At 44.8% G+C, this 10,984-nt stretch overlaps 1 long non-coding RNA gene across 1 annotated transcript; it reads left to right on the top strand.

The window, feature by feature from the left end:
* Positions 1 to 609: 609 nt before the first annotated feature.
* LOC113485006 lies at positions 610 to 9,875 on the top strand. The gene is made up of 3 exons (XR_003399333.1): positions 610 to 620; positions 4,461 to 4,462; positions 9,707 to 9,875. It is a non-coding gene; the product is annotated as an uncharacterized LOC113485006 (long non-coding RNA).
* The last annotated feature ends 1,109 nt before the right edge of the window (positions 9,876 to 10,984 follow it).

Here is a 10,984-nt window from a genome sequence, read left to right as displayed (position 1 = left end):
CAGGATGGCCCTGCTCTGGGGCACCTGGTCAAGTTTCAAGGGCTATCTGTCCGGTGAATGAATTTGCTTCATTATCCACAAAATACATATTAAAGTCAACACCCTGAATATGCTAACAAAGACTAATAAGATCATGCTAATTACATCATCCCATGAAACCCCTTACCCCTCCCCATACATGGTATACGTAGGTATGTGGGTCGACCTAGGGGACAGACCCAAGGAAAGTGGGTATAAACTGAGGGGGATCAAGGAGGAGGAGGGGTTCAGAGAATGCAATGAAGTGAAGAAGACAGATGCCTCTGACTGGCATCTCTGGCAACTCTGACTGGTGGGATCAACGCAGGAACCCAGACCAGTGATCTCTATTTCTTTAGTCTATCTCCCTCCTTTCCGTTTTCCCCTTCTCCTTCACTACCATTAATTAATGCAAGGCATACTGTATTCCTTGCCATAACTCATTATATACTTAGCCAATTATCATGTATCCAATTAGTACATTGTGAGAAGTTAATAAATGTCTGGACTTTGAGATTTGTCTCACCGTTGTCTGTTCCGTTGGGGATTTATGAATCTAAGTCACTTGTCTCCCTCATCTGAGTGGGATGTGACAGCTGCCAGTATCTCTTTTTCAGTTGGAGATAGTGGGCCTCTGTTCCTCTGTGTCCCTGACTCAAAAACCCCAGGGGTCAGCCTCAGGTCTCCTCTGGTGCTTTTTGTCAGAAACTCCAGGTAAGGCCATTCTCCCCAGCTGTGGTGTAAAGCACATTTTTTATGTCTTGTCCTGCCCAGACTGGCCCAAGGGTCACTGCATGAGCAATCTCCTGTTTAATTTGTTCAAAGGCTTGTCATTGCTCAGGGCCCCATGTAAAACCATTCTTGTTCTGGGTCACTTGATAGAGAGGGCTTACAACCAAACTATAATTTGAAATACGCAGTCCCCAAAAACCCGCTAAGAAAGTTTGCCTTCCCTTTTTACTAGTTGGTGGAGACATAGCTGCTATTTTGTTGATCACAGACATCGGGATCTGATGACATCCATCTTGACATTTTATTCCCAGAACTGATCTGTGCAAGTCCCATAACTTTACTTTGTTTTATGGCAAAAACAGCTCTCAGAAGGATTTTGACTGTTTTCTTCCCTTTCTCAAACTCTTCTTCTGCTGTATTGCTCCATACAATGATGTCATCAATGTACTGCAAGTGTTCTGGAGCTTCCCCCTGTTCCAGTGCAGTCTGGATCAGCCCATGGCAAATGGTGGGGCTGTGCTTCCACCCCTGGGGCAGCTGATTCCAGGTGTACTGGACACCACTTCAGGTGAAAGCAAACTGTGGGCTGCACTCTGCTGCCAGAGGGATGGAGAAAAATGCATTAGTGATATCGATCATGGCGTACCACTTGGCTGCCTTTGACTCCAGTTCATGTTGAAGCCCCAGCATGTCTGGCACAGCAGTACTCAGTGTCTGTGTGACTTCATTCAGGCCATGTTAGTCCACTGTTAGTCTCCACACTCCATTACACTTTCACAGTGGCCATATGGGGCTGTTAAAGTGTGAGCGAGTCCTGGTGACCACTCCTTGGCTCTCCACTTGAAAAATCAGCTTATGAATAGGAATTATGGACTCAGTTTGTGTGATATTGCCACTGGTGCACCATTGTAGTAGTGATGGATGCTTGTTCTTTGACCCTCAGCAATCCTACAACTGAAGGTTCCTCAGAGACACCAGGCTGTGGAGAAGTTTTTGGAAGATAACGGCCACCTGGTCCTTGATACCGACATGGTAATTCTCTGCTAGCTGCCTCTGTGTAAAGAACTACTGTTCAATGTTCCTCTCTGCCTTGCCACTGCATAGAGAGCTATTGTTTTGCAAATTCCTTAACTAGAGATATGGGGTGAAGTTGAAACATTGAGTAGGGGGTCCATAGGCTCGTACTTCTTGCGTGTGCTTCTTGCGTTGTACCAATGAAATATGAGTTATATTGTGTGGACAGTAGCTTAGAACCAATCACAGCTTGTTTAGCTGTATGTGATCACGCCCTAATAGTATATAAGATGCTCTGTACTTAATAAAATGGGATCAAGCTGGCAAACCATATTGGTGTTATTCTTGATACCCGGGCTTTATCTGTCAACACCAGGCAAAGTTAATAGATGTTAAATTGCCTTCGTCTCCAATGCAGCTATACGTTAGGGTCCTTGAAATACCCTCTCCCGAGGTAGTCCATGCCAAGGATGCACAGGACCTCTGGGCCAGTCACAGTGGGGTGCCTTTGCCACTTATTCCCAGTTAGGCTCACTTCGGCCTCCAATACAGTTAGCTGCTGGGATACCCCTGTCACTCCAGAAATATGTACTAGTTCTACCTCTTTTGATGGCATGGGGCACACTGTGCACCAGTATCTACTATAGCCTTGTACTCCTCTGGGTTTCACATGCTAGGCCATCAGATCCACACAGTGCAGTAAAAGCAGTTGTCCTGTCTCTCCACCTGGCTGGAGGCAGGGCCCCTCTCTAATCCTGGTCATAGTATTTGTTACTCATTTTTTCTGAAGAAGAATCACAAGTCCCTCCAAGAGAATCAGAAGTGAGATCAGCCCTTCTACTCTGTTTGGGAATTCACCTGCTGGAACCTGGAGTAGCATCTTTCCAGGAAGATTCCCTTTTTTTGATTGTTTTTCCTTTCAACTCATGTACCTTGGCATGTAGCGTCGAGGTAACTTTTCCACCCCACTTCCTTCCCCCTGAGGGCACTGCATACTATTGAAGTGTTCAGTAGATACTCTCTAGTGCCCAGCACAGTTGTGCCTCTTTGGGACAGCCACAGCATTTTCTTTTCAAATATTCTATCACTTTATAAGGGTCTTGCAGTTGTTCAGGAGCAAAATTCCAAACCATTGGGGGTTACAATTTTAAGAAACTGAAAGAATTAATGCCTCAAACATTCATCAACACAGAAAAACTCAAGGACAAGCTGTGGCCTTTGTGATTAGTCTAAGGAATGTTGCCCAAGGAAGCATGGAATATATTGAAGGATGCATGTTCCCCCACTCCCTTGCAGCTGCATTGTCAGATTCCTTGGATAAGTCTCAAAGGGGGGATTGTAGCTTTGTAGCCTGCACAAATGTTTCTCTTGAAGCACAAGGACCGTTGATCACTGGGTCCATTGTGTAAGCCCAGTACTTTGTGACTTTACTGTGTAAGCCTCAGACCTTGCTAAACTGGTAAGAGGCGAGTACAACCACCAACTCAACTGGATGAGGGGGTTGGTGCACCTCATTCTCCCTCAACACATGCACAGAACACATGCTCCACCTTTTCGCCCCCCCCCTCCCCCTCCCCATCTCTCACAGAAATTATTTCATGAAACACCTACCTCTCTTTGTCTGGCATGCTAATCAGCTGATAAGACAACTTAAAAAGATGACAGAAAACTTTGCTGTGTGTGCACCCGCTGCCCAAGATTACTGAACCTGAGACAGTGCTGGAACCTGGGGCAGTGATCCAGATTTCTTTGACTCTCTTTCTTTTCTTCTTCTTTTCTTTAATTTCTTCTCTTTCTTATAGATTTATAAGAGACCACATTGTTTATTATCCTTTTCCAAGTTTAATTTTTTTTTCTACCACAAGTAAAACATTTTAACTCGTTGTTTGGTGTCCAGTTATTAATTTAACCTTGAGGGGATCACAGAACCTTTATGACTCTCTGAGTTCTCAGTCTGGGTCAAGACAAGAAGTTCTCTGGATACCTGCCCATACTGTCCCCCATGCCATGTCACCCATGACTATCCAGCCTTGGGGCAGATCTCTGAGTGACATTCTTAAAAATTCTTCTGTAACCCTAAACAAGACCTGAGACACATTCAGGATACAGATATAAGATCATGCTGGCTTGAACATCCCAGGGATGTTCAAAATTCTCAAAAACTTTTGTAGTTGGCCTGAAGAAGAAAGTATCCACCCCATCTTCTCATAGATTGTGTGCGATTACTTTAATTCCAGGAGAAGGCACCTGCGGCGGGTGGAGGAAGCAAGCAGCCGATTCAATGTGAATGATAGAGCAAGCTTCAACTTTATTGAAAGAAATCACACCTTATATAAGCAGTCTACAATACACTACTTGCAACTCTATTGGATACATTTAAGAAACTACATTATAATGTCTCAGCCATTGGGTACATCTAAAAGGTCACATTATAATATCCCAGCCCCTTGTGGCATCTCTGGTATGCATAAACATCTTTCTTCCTGTGAACCTGCTTCTCTCCCAGGGCTGCCTTCCTCTCACCCCCGAGGTCATAATGTCCCCCAACTGATCTCCCTGTTCTCACAACAGTCCTTGTTATCATCAGTGTACGCTGGGTTTTTTCCTCTGTTTACCTCAGGTGGCTGGGACCGACTTCTGCAGGGAGCTATGGCCAACGAGCTCCTGCAGGGAGCTATGGCCTTGCTCTCTGCAAGCCGTTCTCCAACAATTCCCCCTTTTTCTTTTTGTGCACGCTGCACAAGCATAAATTCACTGATATGTCTCATTATACAACTATATGCTATTTTAATACTTACTATAATCAATACTACTATTCCTAATCACCTCAATAAACTCTTAAAGGTACCCTATTAAGTACAAAGCATCCCATATTACCCATATTCAAAGGATATGACTAAATATTACAAAATAAACAGTAAGGAAAGTACGGAATAGTGCACTTAATTAATAGAAGTACTAACATTCAGATCCGCAATTGCTAGGGAACCCTGGATACAGCGAGAGTTTAGAGTGCCCTTCCTCACAAACTGGAAACCCTACGTGATGCGTCCATCCATAGGTGAGGCATCCAAAGTTGCTGCAACCAGGTCCAGCCCTTAAAGCAACAGGCCAAAATAACTGGCAACTTTGAGCAGAAACATCTGATTTCATCCTCCTGTTGGGTTCCACCTGGAGCCTGGCCAGTACTCCAGGGGGAAAAACCAAGGGAGTTTCTAGATAAGGTTAAATACTTGAGCTCTTAATTCTTAATATTACTAAACAAAGAAAGTTGAATACACACATTCTTACAGCATCTTATCCTTAATAATAACTATATTTTATCTAAGTACATCTTGCATAAGTGACTAGTAAGCTTATATATTTCATTAAGAAGTTACAATTACTGTTAGCATTTTCTCTTTAAAGAATTGACAACCAAACATCACTCAGACATTCTGCTTGAATGATCAGTTGAAGAGATCACAAACTGTCAGCACAGGGGCACCCACAGCACCCACAGCTGGATCCTGAGTGCTGGCTGCCTCTCACGCCCCAGGTGTGGTTGCACACACCTTGCTGGTGACCATTGGAGATGAGACCTGTGGAGACACCAGCATCACCTCTTCCCCAGGTTATTAAAGAAATAGTCCTTCCCAGTTACCCCTTTCTAGGTTTTGTTAACACTTGAGCTTTGCTCTGGACTTCTTGCTGATCTGGTATCTGTGATGAAAAATGACACAATACTGGTGGCACCTGTGAGACAGGGGAAATGTTTAAAATGTTCATGACATATAATGCCTTATTTAGCCTTTTGTGAGATGTAGATCGATATCTTGCATCTTGCCCCTTTGTTGTTGTTGTTGTTGTTGTAATAGACGCTTTAGCTGCTAGATGTATGCTGCACAGTGGCCTGACCAGCCGGTGAATGGGGAATGCAGGTCAGATGCTTGACTCCCCGCTGTATGACAGGATGCAAACAGTGCTCCAGGAAAGGTATTAACAGACACATGTACATATTTTAACATTTGAAATGCAGCTAAGTGAGTGACAACAGACTGCTATAATTCTGAGGAGATGAGTCCCCAAGAGTTGACACCACTTCCCTGTTGAAGAGATGGAGTCTGTCTGGTATTCAGGGCGAGTTGCAGTGATGTCTTTAGCTGGATGCCTTGATAAAGAAAACTGGTTTTGTATTGCTCTGGCATTCTGGTGGAAAAAATGCATCCGTTTTACAGCAGAGCAAATGGTTGACCCAGAGCCAAGATCTCTCCCCCCTTTTTTTTTTTTTTTGCAACAGCACTTTCAAGGTCTAGTGTGTTCTTTCTATGGTGGCTTGTCCTGTGGGGGAATGCAGTATACTGCCGATGCTTGTTAGCTATACGGTGAAGATCTTGTTTTGCTTTCTCTGCAAGTACTTTGGGTGATGTTAGTGAAGGATCTTTTCACAAAATACCAAAAAAGTTATGCAGATCATCATGAGTTAGGCCTACGACGGCTGTATCTAATTTATGGTTCCTAACAGTGACTGTAAATCTTTTAAAGTCTTAATAACAGTTTTAAGTTGTTGCAGGACAATACACACAGGTGATTCGGTTTACAAGGTTAGTGTCAGGGTGGGTTTCAGGGTGGGTTGTGCTACAGTGGTGATTAAGACAAATTTGATCCAATTTGAGTTCCTCATCAGTTACAACCCCAAAATGCAATAGGGGTTTTTCAATATAAATGGATGAATATTTGTTACTCAAGTTTTCTGGGCCTCTTACATGAATGAGATCCTTGCTTTAAATTGCTACAGCATGACCACCAACCCTGAAAAGCATCTGAGGTACCAGAGCTAACAGCCAATCTGCTCACAGATATTATGGTCACATCTGCACCAGTATCTAAAATGCCTGTCAGCTCGACAGATTTTTTAGCTTTAACAAGAGTGCATTTTATCAGAAGTTAACCTTGTGTCACGTTTAAGTCCAAAAATATTCAAGGAGTACCTGCTGAACCAAATCCTGAGTAATTGCGGCTTCTTGGCATAACGTTAAAGGGAGCCGCAGTAAAATTAACAAGCTGAATAATATTTTGATCCTTTGGTTACTGAACACAGGGGTACAGACCATAATTTTGATTTTTCTCATCATAATCAGCATCTACGACCCCTGGTAAAACAAACAACCCCTGTAAGGTTGCAGATAATTTTTTTCTTTTTTTTTTTTTCTTTTAAACAATATTTCCATTAGGCAGATGGTTCAGAGGTGCACTCTCCCCACAGAGTATGCACCTAAATTCAAAACAACAATCAACACAGAATTACTGCCTCCCGTTAGAGGAGGTATTTTACCTGTAACAGTTATAACCCTGAGCCCAAACCAACCACAGCACCGATGACCCAGCGGGCGGGCACTAGGGCCCTGTAGTTTCTCGCCGGCCGCTCCACTGTCCGGAGAACTCCGCAGCTGCAGTGGGCCGCGTCTCACACACACACACACACAACTACACAAAGGAGCTCCTGACGCTTATTACTCACAGCATAAAATGACAAATATTACCAATACGTAAACTCTATTAAGGACACATAAAGCCTGTGCTGCATGACCGCCGCCAGCTCCGAATGTTGAGCTTAGAGATCTACACCTCGGTTTTCCAGGTAGAGTGCTGTGCCGGCGTGAATGCCGCTTTTTCCTTAAAAGTGTTAGCCAATTTTTATGGGGTCAGTCGATATCCCTGAGCCATCGCCTCCAGTACAGCTGTTGTCGTCTGAGTTTTTGCAGCCCGTACTTATTAATGCTTTTCTCTAAATCTTTAATAACAGAAAAATGCCGTTCTTCCCAACGTGGCTGATGACTCGGCTCATAGCTTACAGGAGTAAGAACTTTTCTTGCCATGTCCATATTCCCTCACGCCAAGGTTTTTTCGCCTCACTTTTATCTACGGATCATCCCCAATTAAGGGAGGACACAGACCAGACAGTTCAGAGTCTTTTTCAGGATTTACAGCATCAGGGTCTAAAAGAATATCACACCATTCTGCCTCTTCAAACAATAAATTTGGTTCTTTAAAGTGTCCCTTAGCCTTGCCCAGATCAATCAGCGCAGCTAAGTTTTTTATCGGATTTACTCCCTGCTTTTCTAAAAAGCAAAAAGTTTAAGGACTACCTCTCGTGCAAATATTCCTGCCCAGGCAAAAATTCCTTAAATTCCTTAAAATGCTGGACCGTGTAGCTTAACAACATTCTTTAACATCCAATCAGGCAGCCAACGACCAGTTTCCTTAATTCCTTAATTCCTCAATTCCTTAATTCCTGAATTCCTGAATTCCTTGGCCTTTCCTGGGTAAATCCCCTATTGTGGCCTTTCCGGTGTAGCCCTTCTCGGAGCGAACACCTGCAGCTGGCGCTTTCCTACTTGCCTTTCCTACTCCGAGTCCGTCCCGTCGCTTCCCGGGTTCCGTTTGGTGGAAAAAGCAGCGTTCGGGTAACCCTGTTCAGTGCGCCACTTGCGGCGGGCGGAGGAAGCAAGCAGCCGATTCAATGTGAATGATAGAGCAAGCTTCAACTTTATTGAAAGAAATCACACCTTATACAAGCACTCTACAATAATCGTGCATACTACTCACATATCTATTGGACACATGTAAAAGGCTACATTATAATATTCCAGCCCCTTGTGGTATCTCAGGCATGTCACAACATCTTCCTTCTTCTGGCCTGCTTCTTTCCCAAGGCTGTTTTTTAATCACCCCCAAGGCCGTAATGTGCCACAACTTCTCTCTATGATATCATAACAGTCCTTGTTAGCATCACTGTACGCTGGGTATTTTCCTCTGTTTACCTCAGGTGGCTGCAATCAGCTTCTGCAGAGACCCATGGCCTTGCTCTCTGCAAGCCGTTCTCCAACAGAAGATGTGGGAAAAGCTTTGGTATTCAAAACGCATGTTGTACCTAGGTGAACAGAAGACAAAGAGCCAGTTAGGCCAGGGCTATATTACGCTCGCAGTAAGGATTAAAATACGGTCTTATTTATTCTCTTCCCGCTAAGCCATTTTATCTCGTGTATCCTAAGCCTCTCCTGAAAATCTGCAAATTCGCTGCCTACTAGCAGAATCAACATGCAGCTCTCTGGTCTTCTGTCAAACGTCCAGGGATTGTGTGAGTTTGTTAGGATTGTCCCAAATGAGTCACTTGGACCTTCCTGGCTGCTTCAGATTTCTTGTGAACTAGGTGTAATTTGTTTAGAGATGTTTTGGGGTTTTTTCTTGCATTGTAAGCTGCTGCTACTTTTGCAGCACGGTGGCGTTAAAGAATTTCACCAGACGGTGGGTATCTCTAGGCTGCCTTTATTAACAACCCAGAGGTGGGCCACTGACTGAGGAGATGTTTTATAGGAGGGAGGGAACTCTGATCTGTGGCTTAGCTCAGGAAGTGCTTTTCACTCCTGAATGCTGAAGGCCTGCGTCGGAGTGGGACGCAGTGGGCGATGGCTGTCGGGGAAGGCATCTGGTCTGTGAATGCCTGACAGAGAGTGAACAGTTTGGCCTTGACCAGCTTGTTGTGTACCCCTGAGCAGCTGGAAAAGTCCCGGAGGAGTGCTGTGTCAGCCTGAGAAAGGAACTGAAGATAAGGAGAAAGAAGAAAAACACTGTGTCAGATACCCGAACAGTGGCGGATTTCAAGAAAAGTAGCCAATAAAGTAATAGACAAACAGCCATGTCACCAGTGAGAATGATGTATGGATAAAAGGATAAAGTACCTAAGATATGAGAGGAGTAATAAAGATGGCTATTCTGCTGCAAAAACATTGTCGTGTCCATCTCTACCGCAACAGATGGCTTTGGTGGTGTGTGGGAGGCATCGGCCTGTCAGCCTTACACAGCCTCTGAGAAACTGCTAGGCTTTGATGGAAAATAGGCCTTGGAAGATAGATAAGAAACTGCTGAGTTGTGCCAAGATGCAGGGAAGAACAACGGACAGCTGAGCTGTGGGAAAGTGCTGAACTGTGAGAAGATATCGCCGCGTGAACAGCGTGTGAACAAGAAGGTGACTGGTCTGCACAGCGTGTGTTAGAGCGGTCTTATGCTGATAGGAGAAAAGGTAGATTGCTGTCTAATTGCTGATTTACTAATTATGAAGTAAGAGCTTTGGCGAGAGTATGAGTATGTACTATTGTAATAATGATAATGGGTCTTTCCTTTTGCACTTCAGTGGAGAGTCTGTGCCTCAGTTGCCACAAGTGGTGCCCTGTGTGTGTGGGAAATAAGTGTGACCAACTTGGATCGCTCCGGTAGCAACCCCCACAGACCTTAAGAAGCTGCTGAAAGAAAGCAGAGGCTGGCATCAATCACCGTTGCAGGGTGAGCAAGGTGAGCTGTGGGGAAGCGATGGGTAGGTCAATACCCTCAGAAGAAAAGTCAGTGCTTTCACTGATGGAAAGACTGTTAGCTAAATATATGGTCCATATTAACTCGCATGCCTTGAAGAGAATTTAAAAGTGGGGAGCAGCTGCATTTACTATATTCACTGTTCTAACATGGGATAAAGCAGGAGTAAGATTATGGGACTGTGCAACGCGAGGGAATCGGGTTGCGGCAGAATTCTTGCTAGCACGGAACATTATTTTTGAGCGAATAAAAAGACAAAATAACGAACGCGGCCAGGCTGTTAATGCAGAGAGTGAGAACACAGAGGGCGAGGACACCTATTTTGAACCTCGGGAGCAAGATTTATGTGCTGGGTCTTTTGACTGTGATAATCTTTTAGACCCTGACACTGTAAATCCTAAAAGAGAATCTGGCCTGTGTCCTCCCTTAGCTGGGGATGATGCGTGGGTAAAAGTGAGGCAAGAAGCCTTGGCACAAGGGGATATGGACATGGTGAGAAAGATTCTTGCTCCTATAATCTATGAACCGGGACGTCAGCCACGGTGGGAAGGACGGCATTTTTCTGTTTTTAAAGAACGACAGAAAAGCGCTAATGAGGACAGGCTGCAAAACTCATTTACAACAGGTACACTGGAGGCAGTCGCTCATGGATATCGATTGGTCCCGTGGGATAGGCTGGCACTTTTAAAAACGGTATTAACGCCAGCACAGCATTCTATCTGGAAAACCGAGCGTGTGGATCTCTGTGCTCAGCATTCACGTCCCCCCGCCTGCAGGCGCGGAGTTGGCGGCGGCAGCCCGGGGTCTACCCGAGCCCCCCCGCCCCCACCGCGGGGCGATAGCCTGCGGCTGAGCTCGGCACCGCACTCTC

The sequence above is a fragment of the Athene cunicularia genome (assembly GCF_003259725.1).
Source record: "Athene cunicularia isolate RWA chromosome 12 unlocalized genomic scaffold, athCun1 chr12_part1, whole genome shotgun sequence".
NCBI lineage: Eukaryota > Metazoa > Chordata > Aves > Strigiformes > Strigidae > Athene > Athene cunicularia.
Note: the sequence above shows the minus strand (reverse complement) of the source record. Positions and strands in the feature narration are given on the sequence as shown.